General features: G+C 39.8%; 1 protein-coding gene across 16 annotated transcripts in view; it reads left to right on the top strand.

The window, feature by feature from the left end:
• AK9 (adenylate kinase 9) overlaps positions 1–15,432 on the top strand; it is a 170,532-nt gene that overhangs the window by 22,035 nt on the left and 133,065 nt on the right. The window lies entirely within an intron of this gene.

Below are 15,432 nucleotides of genomic sequence, written 5' to 3'. Positions count from 1 at the left end.
AAGACTGACTTACTCATTTTTCTGGCAGTTCATGGGAATACAAGGATAAAAATAAAGTGAAATAAAGTAAAAGCCATGATTGCCAAAGTAAGTCAATAATGGAAGCATCAAAAGCAGACTTATTACTACAAAGTACTGTTACTGTTAGTTGCTGTTGAATCGACTCCAACTCATGGTGACCCTATGTACAACAAACAAAATATGGCCCACTCCTGCATCATCTTCACAATCATTGGTATGCTTGGGTCCATTGTTGTGCCCACTGTGTATTTTGAGTGCCTTCCAACCCAGGAGCTTATCTTCCAGCAGAATATTGAACAATATTCTGTTATTATCCATAAGGTTTTCATTGGCTAATTTTTAGACATAGATTGTCAAGCCTTTCTTCTGAGACTGTCTTAGTCTAGAAGATCCCCTGAAGCCTGTCTACCATGGATGTCCCTGTTGGTATTTGAAATACCAGTGGCATAAATTCCAGCATCAGAGCAACATGCAAGCCATCACAGTCCAACATACTTTAAAATCGGGAAAAGTATGCATCAAGATTGTATCCTTTCACCACACCTATAAAATCTGTATACTGAGCAAATGATCTGAGAAGTTGAACTACATGAAGAAGAACGTGGCATCTGGATTGGAGGAAGACTCATTAACCACCTGCAATATACAGATGACACAACCTTGCCTGCAGGAAGAGAAGAGGACTTGAAGCACTTTCTGATGAATATCAAAGACTACAGCCTTCAGTTTGGATCACACCTCAACATAAAGAAAACAAAAATCCTCACAACTAGACTGGTAAGCAACATCATGATAAATGGAGAAAATCATGAAGTTGTCAGGATTTCAGTTTACTTGGATCTACAATCAACACCCATGGAAGCAACAGTCAAGAAATCAAAAGACTCATTGCATTGGGCAAATCTGCTGCAAAAGACCTCTTTAAAGTATTAAGCAAAGATGTCACTTTGAGGACTAAGATGCTCCTGACCCAAGCCATGGTATTTTCAATCATCTCCTATGCATGCAAAAGTTGAACAATGAGTAAGGAAGACTGAAGAAGAATTGATACCTTTGAATTATGGTGTTCATGAAAAATATTGAATATACCATGAACTGCCAGAAAAACGAACAAATCTGTCTTGGAAGAAGTACAGCCAGAATTCTTCTTAGAAGCGTGAATGCCAAGACTTTGTCTCACATACTTTGGACATGTTATCAGGATGGACAGCATTCCCTGGAGAAGGATATCATGCTTGGTAAAGTAGAGGGTCAGCAAAAAAGATGATGACCCTCAACAAGGTGGATTGACACAGGAGCTGCAACAATGGGCTCAAACATAGCAACAGTTGTGAGGATGGCGCAGGACCAGGCAGTGTTTCTTCTGTTATACACAGGGTCGCTGTGAGTCGGAACCAAGTCAATGGCACCTAACAACAGCAACATATATAGATATATCTACATATGGATAGATAAATAGTTCATTCTATATATCATCTATATACATATATCATCTATAAATAGTTCATTCTATATATCATCTATTTATATAGATGATATATATATAGATGATATATAGAATGAACTATATTTATCTATCCATATGTAGATAATATATATTGCTTATATACAAATTATATATGTAATGATATATAACCAGTGATAAACTTGAACTTGAGAAAAATATCCATAATGTGGAAGGTGAAATGAGTAAAAAGGAGGTAAAAAGAAAACTGAGAGAAATCACAGAATTCCAACTTGGGTCAATGTCTTAGTTATCTAGTGCTGCTATAACAGAAATACCACAAGGGGATTGCTTTAACAAACAGAAGTTTATTCTCTCACCGTTTAGGAAGCTAGAAGTCCAAATTCAGGGCACCAGCTTCAGGGGAAGCCTTTCTCTCTTTGTCAGCTCTGGGTGAAGGTTCTTGTCATCAGTCTTCCCCTGGACTAGGAGTGTCTCAGCAGAGACACCTTGAGCCCAAAGGACATGCTGTGCTCCCAGCACTTCTTTCTTGGTGGCATGAGGTCCCCCTCCTCTCTGCTCGATTCTCTCTTGTGTATCTCAAAAGAAGTAGACTCAAGATACAATCTAATCCTGCCCCGTTAACATAACTGCCTTTAATCCTGCCTCATTAACATCGTAGATGTTAGGATTTACAACACATAGGAAAATGACATCAGATCACAAAGTGGAGGACAACCACATAATACTGGGAATCATGGCTTAGCCAAGCTGACATACATTTTAGGGGGATACAATTCAGTCCAAAACAGTCACTGAGTAACCTAAAAAGCATAGTAATTCAAACAAAAAAATGTATACAGCTAAGTAGGTAGAGATGTAAGTATGAAAATTATAAACAAATATCTATTTGTTTATACTCTTGCCTCACCTTACCTCTTGAAAAATTTAGGATGTTTTACATGGCTAAAAAAAAATGGCATAAAAAAAGTATTTGGAAAAGAAGAAAGAAAAACAGTGTGAAAAAAGAAATCCGTTCATTTATTCAGTGTTTATAGCCTTTAAAACTTACTATCGAAAATTTCAAACAAAAGTAGAAAGATTAATATAAAGACCCCCACCATGTGTCCATCATTCAGCTTTAACAGTGACAACTCTTGTCTAATCTTGTTTCATCTATACTTCCACCTACTTCTCTCCCCCACGCTACTTTATTTTGAAGCTTGTTGTTGTCGTTACCTGCTGTCAAATTGATTCTGATTCATAGCGACCCCATGTCTGTTGTTTGTTGTTGTTAGGCACCTTGGAGTAGGTTCCAACTTATGGAGACTACATGTGCAACAGAACAAAACACTGCCTGGTCCTGCACATTCCTCAATAAAGTGTTGCTGTGTTTGAGCCCACTGTTCCCTGCCACTATGTCAGTCTGTACTGTTAAGAGTCTTCCTCTTTTTTGCTGACCCTCTACTTTACCAAGAAAGATGTCCTTCTCCAGGGACTGATCCTTCCTGATAACATATCCAAAGTACTTGAGACAAAGTCTCACCAACCTCGTTTCTAAGGAGCATTGTGGCTGTACTTCTTCCAAGACAGATTTGTTCGTTCTTCTGGCAGTCTGTGGTATATTCAATATTCTTCACCAACACCATAATACAAAGGAATAGGTTCTTCTTCGGTCTTCCTTATTTGTTGTCCAGCTTTCACATGCATGTGACATGATTGACAGTACCACGGTCAAGCGCACCTTAGTCCTCAAAGTGACATCTTTGCTTTTTAACACGAAAGAGGTCTTTTGCAGCAGATTTGCCCAATGCAATAAGTCTTTTAATTTCTTGGCTGCTGCTTCTGTGGGTGTTGATTGTGGATCTAAGTAAAATGAAATCTTTTTTTTTTTTTTATTTTAATTGCACTTTACATGAAAGTTTACAAATCAAGTCAGTCTCTCATACAAAAATTTATATACACCTTGCTATATACTCCTAATTGCTCTTCCCCTAATGTGACAGCACACTCCTTCCCTCCACTCTCTCTTTTCATGTCCATTCCACCAGCTTTTGACCCCCTCTGCCCTTTTATCTCCCCTCCAGATAGGAGATGCCAACATAATCTCAAGTGTCCACCGGATCCAAGAAGCTCAGTCCTCACCCGCATCCCTCTCCAATCCATTGCCCAGTCCAATCCATGTCTGAAGAGTTGGCTTTGGGAATGGTTCCTGTCTTGGGCTAACAGAAGGTCTGGGGACCATGACCTCTGGGGTCCTTGTAGTCTCAGTCAGACCATTAAGTCTGGTCTTTTTATGAGAATTTGGGGTCTGCATCAAAAAAAAAAAAATTTTTTTTTTTTTTTTTTTTTTATCCCACTGCTCTCCTGCTCCCTCAGGGGTTCTCTGTTGTGTTCAGTCATCAGTTGTAGCTGGGCACCATCTAGTTCTTCTGGTCTCAGGCTGATGTAGTCTCTGGTTTATGTGGCCCTTTCTGTCTCTTGGGCTGATAATTACCTTGTGTCTTTGGTGTTCTTCATTCTTTGCTCCAGGTGGGTTGAGACCAACTGATGCATTTTAGATGGCCACTTGCTAGAGCTTAAGACCCCAGACACCACTCTCCAAAGTGGGGTGCAGAATGTTTTCTTCATAGGTTTTATTATGCCAGTTGACTTCTATGTCCCCTGAGACCATGGTCCCCAAACCCTTACCCCTGCTACAGTGGCCTTTGAAGCATCCAGTTTATTCAGGAAATTTCTTTGCTTTTGGTTTAGTCCAGTTGTGCTGACCTCCCCTGTATTGTGTGTTTTCTTTCCCTTCACCTAAAGTAGTTCTTATCTATTAGTGAATACCCCCTCCCTCCTCCCTCACCCTTAACCATCAAAGAATATTTTCTTCTCTGTTTAAACTATTTCTCGAATTCTTATAGTAGTAGTCTTATACAATATTTGTCCTTTTGCAACTGACTCCTCCATGTTATGAAATGTTTCACAGATTCATCACTGTTCTTTATCAATCCGTAGTATTCCATTGTGTGAATATAACATAATATATTTATCCATTTAAAATGAAATCTTTGAAAACTTCAGTATTTTCTCCATTTATCATGATGTTGCTTATTGGTCCAGTTGTGAGGATTTTTGTTTTATGTTGAGATGCAATCCACACTGAAGGCTGTAGTATTTGATCTTCATCAGGAAGTGCTTCAAGTCCTTTTCACTTTTAGCAAGCAAGTTGTGTTATCTGCATATTGCAGGTGATTAATGAGTCCCCGTCCAATCCTGATGCCACATTCTTCTTCATATAGTCCAGCTTTTTGGATTATTTGCTCAGCATACAGATTGAATACATATGGTGAAAGAATACAACCCTGACACACACAGTATCCTCTTGTTCTGTTTGAATGACCGCCTCTTGATCTACGTACAGGTTCAGAACGAGCACGATTAAATGTTCTGCAATTCCCATTATTCCCTGTGTCATCCATAATTTGTTATGAGCCACACAGTCAAATGCCTTTCCACAGTCAAGAAAACACAGGTAAACATTTTTCTGGTATTCTCTGCTTTCGGCCAAGATCCAACAGACATTAGCAATGATATCCCTTGTTCCATGTCCTCTTCTAAATCTGACTTGAAGTTCTGGCAGTTCTCTGTTGATGTACTATTGCAAACAGTTTTGAATTATCTTCAGTGTAATTTTACTTCTGTGTGATATTAAAAGTATTGTTTAATAATTTCTACATTCTTTGGAATGGCCACAAACAGGGATCTCTTCCAGTTGGTTGGCCAGGTAGCTGTCTTCCAGTTTTCTTGACATAGATAAATGAGTGCTTCCAGCATTCAATCCCTTTGTTGAAACATCTCTTCTTAGGCTGGGTTCTCTAGAGAACCAAAACCAGGAAAGCGCATAAATATATATACAGAGAGAGTTTTATATTAAGGAAATGGCTCACGAAGTTGTAGAGGCTGGAACTTGAATCAGGATGGAGGCTTCTCCTGACTCATGCAGTGGCAATTCCAAGATGGACAAGTCAGACAGTAGGGGTATACCAGCCAGTGTATACTGCTTCCATTTAAGAATGGAGTATTGCTGTGCACATCCAACTTTATGACTCTGTGAGTCAGACAACACCCAGTTCATGATGGGCAGCTCAGGCTGCATGGTGACATGGTGGCCCATAGTTAAGCATTCAGTCTCTACTAAGGCCCAGTAATAAGCCAAGAGCTGTTTCTCAAAAGGAAAGTAGTTATCTGCAGAGGATGGCAGAACTTTGCTCCAAAATCCAAAAGGTCTCCCAGCAGGGGCCTGCCAAAGAATCCTAACAGCATCTCTATCTGCCGCTGACACTTCAGACACCACTGGATCAGCCATATCATTCAGCCCAAGTGGCAGAGCCACTTGCACAGCATCCTAAACCTGTTGCAGAGCCCTTCTGAGTCACTTGATAAATAGTCCTGAGTAGCACACCCAAATGAGGGATACATTGCCTCCAAAATCCAAAGAGGCCCACTAGGCAGTGTGCCTCCTTTTTAGTTGTGGGAGGGGTAAGATGCAATAATTTAGCCTTCATTTTAAAAGGAGTATCTCAACATGCCCCACACCACTGGACCTCTAGAAATTTCATTGAAGTGGAAGGTGCCTGAATTTTTATCAGATTAATTCCCCTGCCCCCGGCACACAAATGTTTTACCAATAAATCCAGAGTCATTGACATTTCTTCCTTACTAGATAACAATCGGTATAATGCCATCAGTGTAATACACCAGTGTGACATTTTGTAGAAGGGAAAGGCGATCAAGGCCCCTGTAGACTAAATTATGACATAGGGCTGGAGAGTTGGCATAGCTCTGGGGTAGGCAACTGAAGGTGTATTTCTGGCCTTGCCAGGTGAGGGCAAACTGCTTCTGGTGGTCCTTTGAAACAGTGAAGAAAAAGGCATTAGCCAGATGATAGCTGCATACAAGGTTCCAAGAGATATATTAATTTGCTGAAGCAGTGAAACCACAACTGGAACAGCAGCTGCAATTGGTTAAGTTTTCTGTAATCTACTACCATTCTCCAAGATTCGTCTGTTTTTTGCACAGGCCAAATAGGTGATTTGAATGGGGATGTGGTGGGGATCACCACCTTTGCATCCTTCAAGTCCTTGATGGTGGCGGTGATCTCTGCAATCCCTCCTGAAATGTGGTATTGCTTTTGGCTTAGTATTTTCCTAGGTAGAAAAGGGCCGTTCTAATGGCTTTTACTTGGCTTTTCCTACCATTGTAGCCCTTACTCCACTTGTCAGGGATCCAGTTTGGCAGTTCCACCAGTTATTGAGTATATATATATTCCAATTATGCATTCTGTAACTGGGGAAATCACTACAGGATGGGTTTGGGGACCCGCTGGACCTACTGTGAGATGGACATGAGCTAAGACTCCATTAATAACCTGACCTCCATATGCCCCCACTCTGACTGGTGGGCCACAGTGATGTTTTGGGTCTCCTGAAATTAGTGTCAGTTCAGAGCCAGTATCCAATAATCCCCAAAAAGTCATTATTTCCTTTTCCCAAATGAACAGTCACTCTCATAAAAAGTCGTAGGTCCCTTTGGGGAAGGCTGGGAGAAAGATTAATGGTATAAGTTTTTGTCAATATATTGGAGTCCTTCCTCAAGAGGACCCAGCCTCCCCTTCATTCAAGGGGTTGTGAGTTTGTAAACTCACTCAAGTCTGGGAATTGATTGAGGAGTTGTGACTCTCTATTATGGTGATTTGAATTAGACTGCTGTTCACTTGACCTAGAATTCTTCCGTTTGTACAGATCAAGTAAATATCGAGTAGCTTTTCTATCTCACTCCTAGGGAGACCATGACTAAGTAGCCAACACCATAAGTCCATACGAGTCAGACTATTCTGATTACTGCTTTGACTCCACTGACCATTACAGTAACCAGGCCCACCTGTCTTTGTCTATTGAGTGCCACCACTTGGCCCCTAATACTACTGGGTGCAATCAGCCCCATTGTAGTTAGGTGTCTTAATTCATTTAGAGCAATTCCCACTTTCAAATCTGATGTACATAAAATGGCAATCACAGCAGTCTTCAAGGATGCTGGGGCTCCCTTCACAAATTTGTTCCTCACCATTGTGGTAAAAGGTGTGTCCCCTGAGCACTCTATGTGTGAGTCTAACCTGATAAATCCACTCTAGCATTCCAATTTCCTGAAGCCTTTGGATACCTTCTTCTACAATATACCAAGGCAGGTCTGGTACTTCAACTTGACTTAGCATAAGCAACTTCAGTGAACCACCCAAATAAACTATTAGATCCTTTCCTAACCTCTCAAGCTGAAACACTGAATGAAGAATCTGTGCTTAGTGGGCCCATATCAATAAACTCAGACTGACCCATCTTTATGTTCCTTGCACCATTATCACACACCCTTAATAGCTGTTCCCACACATATTTCCCAAGTTTCTGTTTGTGAATATTAGAAAACTCAAGCAGTTCTTTTGGAGTGTAGTGTACCTCCACCTGGGTCACACTTTGTGCTTCACCTTTTGGGGCTCGCTGGGACTTAAGTCTAGTTATAGGTCTAGAAGCAAAAATTGGTGGCCGGGATGTGTTTTGAGAACATTCAGCATTGTCTTGTAAGGTATTTGCCTCAGGTGATGCCTCAGGCAATGACTCAGACAAAGGCTTTTCAGATATAGCTGGATTAATTTCATCAGATCAGGGTGGAGGGGCTAATGGATTTACTGTGTAGGGTGGTTTAGCAAACAAAGATGGAGTAATCTCTTCAAAGGGAGGTGAGAGGGCTGGTTCTGTTGGCAGGAGTTGATTCAATGGAATTTAGGGGTTCAGTGTTCCCAGCTTCCTCATTATCTGCCCATGTGTCCCCATCCCACTTTTCAAGATCCCTTTTCTTCCCAATCAATGCCCTAACTTTAACTTCAGACATCACTCAAGGTTGTGAATTGAGTTGGCATTGCAATTCAGTCACTCTTATCATAAGACTCTGGGTTTGGTTTTTGGCAATGTCAGCTCTGTTACTACAAGAAATGAGGTTGTCTTTCAAGTCACAAGTATAAACTTTGAGGTCATTTATGCAGCACTTGAGCTTTGACTTTGAAGCCCTGAGCTCATCTCTTTCTTTCACTACTTATCTAGTGAAAGTAGGACCAACCAACCAGCTTCCATATACTTTTCATTTTGACAAAATTGTAGAAAGGTATCAATCATACAATCACCCAGAGCCTCACCTTTCACCATTACATGATCTGTTGGTGGTGATATTTTATGTATTCGTATTGCCGCTTCATGCCATGGATTAGCAGTCCACTTTTTACTACTAGAAGCAGAGTCATCAACATCTTTAAGACTAATCAGATTTGAAAACCAATTTTGAAAATTCATGCTTAAAATTTTGTTTCTCTAGAACCACTCTCAGTACCAGATGCCTCAGGCTGGGTTCCCTAGAGAAGCAAACCAGTAAAGCGTATAAATATATATATAACCAAAAAAAAAAAAAAAACCAAACCCATTGCCATCAAGTTGATGCTGACTCATAGCAACCCTAATATATATGTATAAAAAAAAAAAAAGTATATGTGTATATTTATTATATATATGTATATATATAATGTATGTGTGTGTATATATATACACACACACGTAGAAAAACATATATACATATATATTATATAAAATAGATTTATATTAAGGAAATGGCACACACAGTTTTAGAGGCTGGAATGTGGATCAGTCTGGAGGCTTCTCCTGGCTCACGTAGCCACAGGCTGGCAAATCCAAGATAGGCAAATCAGACAGCAGGACTCTGGCTCATAGGCTGAGAAGACCAACAAATTCCAAGATCAGCAGGAAGACGGTGGGTAGGCTGTTAGCTCAAGTCCCAAGAACTGGAGATCAGATGAACAGGAGCTACCTGCAGGATTCCGTGGAACCAAAAGCCTGGGAGCATTGCCAGAAAGTCCACTTATAGTCAATGCAGGCTACACTCCCAAGGAACTACATTTCAACTGATTGGCTACTTACAGCAGATCCCATCATGGAGGTGATCACGTTATATCATCATGGAAGTGATCACAAAGTGATCACAACTGCCAAACTACATCATAACTGCCAAACCACTGAGAGTCATGGCCCAGCCAAGTTGACACACAACCTTAACAATCACACTTCTCAGTTAGTATTCTGTCAATTCCTGGAGCCTTGTTTTTTGCCAATGTCATCTGCATACCTTGGACTTCTTCCTTCAAAACCATCGTATGATCGAATACTACCTTCTGAAATGGTTGCACATTGAGCAATTCCTTTTGGTACAGTGACTCTGTGTATTCGTTCCATCTTCTTTTTGATGCTACCTGCATTGTTCAATATTTTACCTATAGAATCCTTCAATATTGCAACTCGAATTTTGAAGATTGAATTTTTTTCTTCAGTTCTTTTAGCTTCAGAAATGCCAAGCAAGTTCTTCTGTTTTGGTTTTCTAGCTCCAGGTCCTCACACATCTCATTTTAATACTTTGTCTTCTTGAGCCACCCTTTGAAATCTTCTGTTCAGCTCTTTTACTTCATAATTTCTTCCATTCACTTTAGGTACTCTAAATTCAAGAGCAAGTTTCAGAGTCTCTTCTTACATCCATTTTGGTCTTTTCTTTCTTTCCTATCTTTTTAATGACCTTTTGCTTTCTTCATGTATGATGTCATCCCACAACTCACCTAGCCTTCAGTCTTTAGTGTTCAATGTGCCAAATTTATTCTTGAAGATGGCCTCTAAATTCAGGTGGGATACACTCAGAATTGTACTTTGGCTTTCGTGGACTTATTTTAATTTTCTTCAGCTTCAACTCAAACTTGCATATGAGCATTTGATGGTCTGTTCTGCAGTTGGACCCTGGTCTTGTTCTAATTGATGATGCCAAGCTTCTCCATCATCTCTTTGCACAGATTTTATCAGTTTGATTCCTGTGTATTACATCTAGTGAGGTCCATGTATAGAGTCACCATTTATGTTGTTGAAAAAAGGCATTTCCAATAAATAGATCATTGGTGTTACAAAATTATATCATGCCATCTCCAGCATCATTTCTGTTACCCCATATCTAATCCATATCAGTTCATCTATACATTTTTCAGTATATATTTCTAAAAGATAAGGACTCATTTTAAACTTATTACCACATTACCATTATTACACCTAAAAAATTAACAATAATTCCTTGGTATCATCTACTAATAAATTGGTGGTCAGATTTCCCTAATTGCCTCATTTTATTTTTTAAGGTTTTTTTTTTTTTTTTTAGTTTTTTTGAAGTTGAATCCAACTAGATTTCCCATATTGTAATTGGTTGCTATGTCTCAAGGCTCGTTTAATCTCTGTGTTTCTCCTACCATTTTCTATTTTCTTATGTTTTCTTTGTTGAAGAAACTGGTTACTCGTTGCATTAGTTTTCTAAGTGCTACTGTAACAAAAATACCACAGGTGAGTGGCTTTAAAGAATAGAAATTTACTTACAGTTTTGGAGGCTAAAAGTCCAAATCAGGGTCTCATCTGATTCCTTCTTTGTAGGTAGTCTTGGGCATTCCTTGGCTACTTGACTTGTAGACCACTTTCCCCTGGTATCTGTCTTCCCCTATGTGTGTGTTTGTCTGTGTGTGTATCTGTATCTAATTCAGAAGTAATTAGATTTAGAACCACCCTACTCTGGTATGATCTAATTAACATAACAAAAACTTCTATTTCCAAACAGAATTACATCCACATTTCCAAAAATTACATCCACAGGTATAGGAGTTAGCATTCCAACACATGTTTTGAGGACACGATTCAATCTATAACACTTATTTGTAGAGTTTCCCACACTGGATTTTGTCCATTCCATCCCGCCCCCCCCCCCCCCCCCCCGGTGTCATTGAACATGTTCCTCTGTTTCCTCTACTATCTGGGGAGAAGTGGTATAAATGATGTCTTGAATCTGAGGGCCATACTCACAGCATGCCCTTGCATGACCATGTTCTAAGCACTTACAACTGGGCTCATTTAAAAGCTGCAGTGGAGCCAGCCAGGGCCTGGAGCACCTTCTGCCGAGTCTTCCCTCACCCCTCCTCTAGCATCCCCAGAGGAGTCTTTTTGGAACCTATCACTCTGCTAAACACAGTTTGAAAGTCTCTGCTCAAATTCTCAGCATGGATTCTCATTCTGATGTTTGGTCTTACCTAGTAGCTGGGTAGACGGTAGAAGAGAAAATGAATGTGGCTTTATGGCTTTCAAAACAGGGCCATAAACCAGCATTAGGGGTGGCGAGATAAGGCTGGGTTATTGATGACTCTCAAATCCCTAAAGAGGGATGTATACTGCCAGGGACACTGCACAGTAGATTATTGCCAAATTCAGTCTAAATTTTTTTCTGTACCAGAGCCCTTTTATACTTGGAGCTGCCATCATTATTTAGAAAGAACCTATCCAATCCGTAATTATAATTCTTCGACCTACAACCTGTTGTGCTGTGTTGGTTTTGAATGGAAATCAGCTTCAGTGAGCTCCATCCTCACCCAAAGGAAAACGGTAGAGACAATGCCTGGGCATTCTGAGATGGCATCTCTGCTTCCTGATTCTAGATTCCTGACAAACTCATTTTCCCCAGCGAACGATGGACAGCCTGATATTGGGGATGGTCTGCAAGTGATTGGCCACAATGTGTCCACTCATGTAAGGCTGGCCTTAGGTCATATGGGTAGTAGGTCTGGCTGGACACAAAGCTGCCTGCTGTTTCTGGATCTCTCATCACTTCAATCTGAAAGCAGTAGCCAGCCATCTTCAGTTTTATTGAAATAGGGAATACCATCTTTTTTCAAATGTACCAAGAATTGGGGCAAGGTGTAAATATGGTCCTAGACTGGTTGGTTTTCCATTGGCAGTCATCTGAACAGTCTTTCAGTTTTCTATTGGTGGGGTTATGCAGGCTGGGCACTAGCCTATAAAGTGCCTACTCTGCCTATGATAGTATGAGCAGAGCCTCCCGGCAGGGAGTGACAAAAGACCCAATATTCTTCTATCATCAGCATGGGAGGCAAGGGCTTGGTAATGGTTTCAAGGAGAATGGGGGAGGGCTGTCCATATCTATGTTTCCATCCTCACACATGTCTCTGGGATTGAAGAGGTTGATAGTGGGCTCAGCAGCTCTGGCCTGTTTTCAAAATAGTGCCCCCCTGAGATATTCCCAGAATTGGGTCCAGAGTACTAAGTTATTCCACTTTAAATCTTGAATAGAGAGACAGACTTAAGTGAAATAACTGTGTGTTCCACACCTCCTTCCATATATATACCCCTGGGGTCTAGATATGGTGATACTGGCCACTTCTCAATGGGTAAATCCCCCAATTTTTTTGCTCAGAGCATTCAGGGATCTCAAATAGTGGCCTATCAGAAGAGAGCCAGATCCCATGGAAACAACCCACTCTTCTGCTGCATCCATCAGGAATAAGACCAGATATGAAACTCATTCAGATGTACATGTACACATGAGGTTTAGCATCCTTGCAAACAGTTGCAGTTGGAATGCCTGATATGTCTCCAGGCAGTGGCAGTGGTTGTAGCGATGAATGGGATGCTGGCAACTACAGCAGAGTGCCAAGCATATTTCTGTGGCCCATGCTGGGCTGACATTGAGTGGTCTTGCCAGCATAGAAAATGGGAGGGAGGTATTGTATAATTCATTGTTCTTAGAAGAAGAAGGCATGGACCCTAGGGACTGGCTGATCTCTGCTTTTGTTCAATTAGAAGGGGTGAGCTGGGCAAGCGTTGAATTCAATCTAGAGCTAGACCATACAGTCGACTTCACTGCAGTATCCACCATTGCAATGTGTCAGACCAGAGGATTAATGCTAGCCATCACATACCAGAAGGGGTTGGGTGGGTTACTAGCTGAAGTCTTGTGAGCAAGTTCAAACAAGATTGTTGATCAAGTGGAGCCTGAGCTAACAACAGGAGGGAAGATGCCAAACCAAACTAGGGGAATGCAGAGCCAAAAAAGCAAAAAAGGAACAGCAAGAAGAGGCAAGGAGAGAAAGATCTGACACAGTTCCTAAGACAGTCCCAATGCCTGCAGTGGCTACATTTTTGCAGGAATGTTCTAGGCTCATTTAAAGAGACTTGAATAGGAGATATTTCTTGTTATTTCAAAAACATCACCAATAGCAAATAAATAAGCTAAATTAGAAACTAAGGAGCACAGCAAGACAGGAGGAAATCATGAATATAGTTCATATAAAACCAAGATAACAAGGTCTCCCTTTCTGCCTTTTGAACTTAAATTACTTAGGATTTCTTCTGTGAATAGTATCCAACACATAGTCAGCAGAAAGTAAAGTGTTTGAAAAAGCGTAGGAGAAATTGGCACAAACCTAAGCATTTAATGAGATTTTGGACTACTATACATCGTTGGTCTACTTTTTTAAAATGAAAGATTGTGATCGGCATGTTCTCAAGTGAGGAATTCATTCATCTATCAACAAATACTTAGTAACTTTCTTTTATTATACTATTCTAGGCATTGCATAGGATAGCAGTTCTGAAATTGTATGGTTTCATGACCACTTTACATTCATAAATATTGCTGAGGATTTGAAAGCCCTTTTGCTTACATGGGTTGTATCTATCAATATTTACTGTAATAGAAATTAAGATGAAGAAATTTTTTAAATATTTGTTTAAAAACAACAATAAATTCATTACATGTTAACATAAATAGCTTATTTTTATGAAAAATAATTGTTTTTCAAAACAAAAAATTTAATGAGAAGAGTGACATTGTTTTACATTTTTACAAATCTCTGTAATGTCTGGCTTAATAGAAGACAGCTGGATTCTCACATCTGCCTCTACTTAATCTGTTGCAATATATGTTTTGGTTGAGGCATACAAAGAAAACCCAGCCTCACCCAGATACGAAGTTAGACAAGAGAAGAAGGAACATTTGTATAGCCTTTAGAGATAATTGTGGATATTCTTGATGCTACACCAAAACTTGACAAGTGGTAGTTTCTTAAAGGTTACTGGAATCTAAAACCTTATCAGTGAATTTTTTGAGCTCTGTGACATTAAAATTCATTGGTCTATCTTACACTTACAGGTCCCTAGGTAGCACAGATGGTTTGTGCTTAAATGTTAATCTAAAGGTTGGCGGTTCAAACCCACCTAGCAGCACTGCAAAAGAAAGGCCTAGTGATTTGCTTCCATGATTTACTTACAGCCAAGGAAACCCTATGGGGCAATTCTACTCTGTAACAAATGGACTTACAATGAGTTGGAATCGACTAGACGGAAATGGATTTTTTCAGATTTTCTGTCTTGCACTTGGAATGGGTCTTTAACCATGCGTGCTTTTGTAACAGCATGCATTGGCCATTTGGTAAATATTGATTCACTGAGTTATACATATCTTCCAAATGTTGACACAGTTCATTATGTAATACTAAAAAAATCACAGTTCTTAGTATCACCACCAATCTCATCTGAAAATGCCTAGAGTATTGGGAAGCTGTTAAACTCATGACTGTGGATATGTTTTCCAAAATTCTAATCTTCACTTGAATTTTATAATTGGCAATAAATACTGTCAGTTGTCCTAAAAGTGACGGGCTCATTCCATTCACTTTTTATAAAATGTCTGCCAAATATCCAAGACTGAATAACCATAGTTTTTCTGTCAATTGTTCTTCCAAGAAAAAATGTTCTGTTAAGAAGGCAGAAAAAATAGGTTGAAGGACTTTAATTCCAGCTGAAGGAGATGGGACTTCATTCTACTAATATGAGAAAAGTTTCCCGAGAAAGAAAGTGACATAATTAAAGAAATCTATTAAAGAAATTAATGTGAGTGATAAACAGGGTGATTTTCAATGAGAAGATTTAGGTTTCTGGGTGTGAATATAAGCCAATAAAGGTGATAAACCAAAACCATACTGACAATATTTTGTT

This window comes from Elephas maximus, chromosome 1, assembly GCF_024166365.1.
Source record: "Elephas maximus indicus isolate mEleMax1 chromosome 1, mEleMax1 primary haplotype, whole genome shotgun sequence".
Lineage (NCBI taxonomy): Eukaryota > Metazoa > Chordata > Mammalia > Proboscidea > Elephantidae > Elephas > Elephas maximus.
Note: the sequence above shows the minus strand (reverse complement) of the source record. Positions and strands in the feature narration are given on the sequence as shown.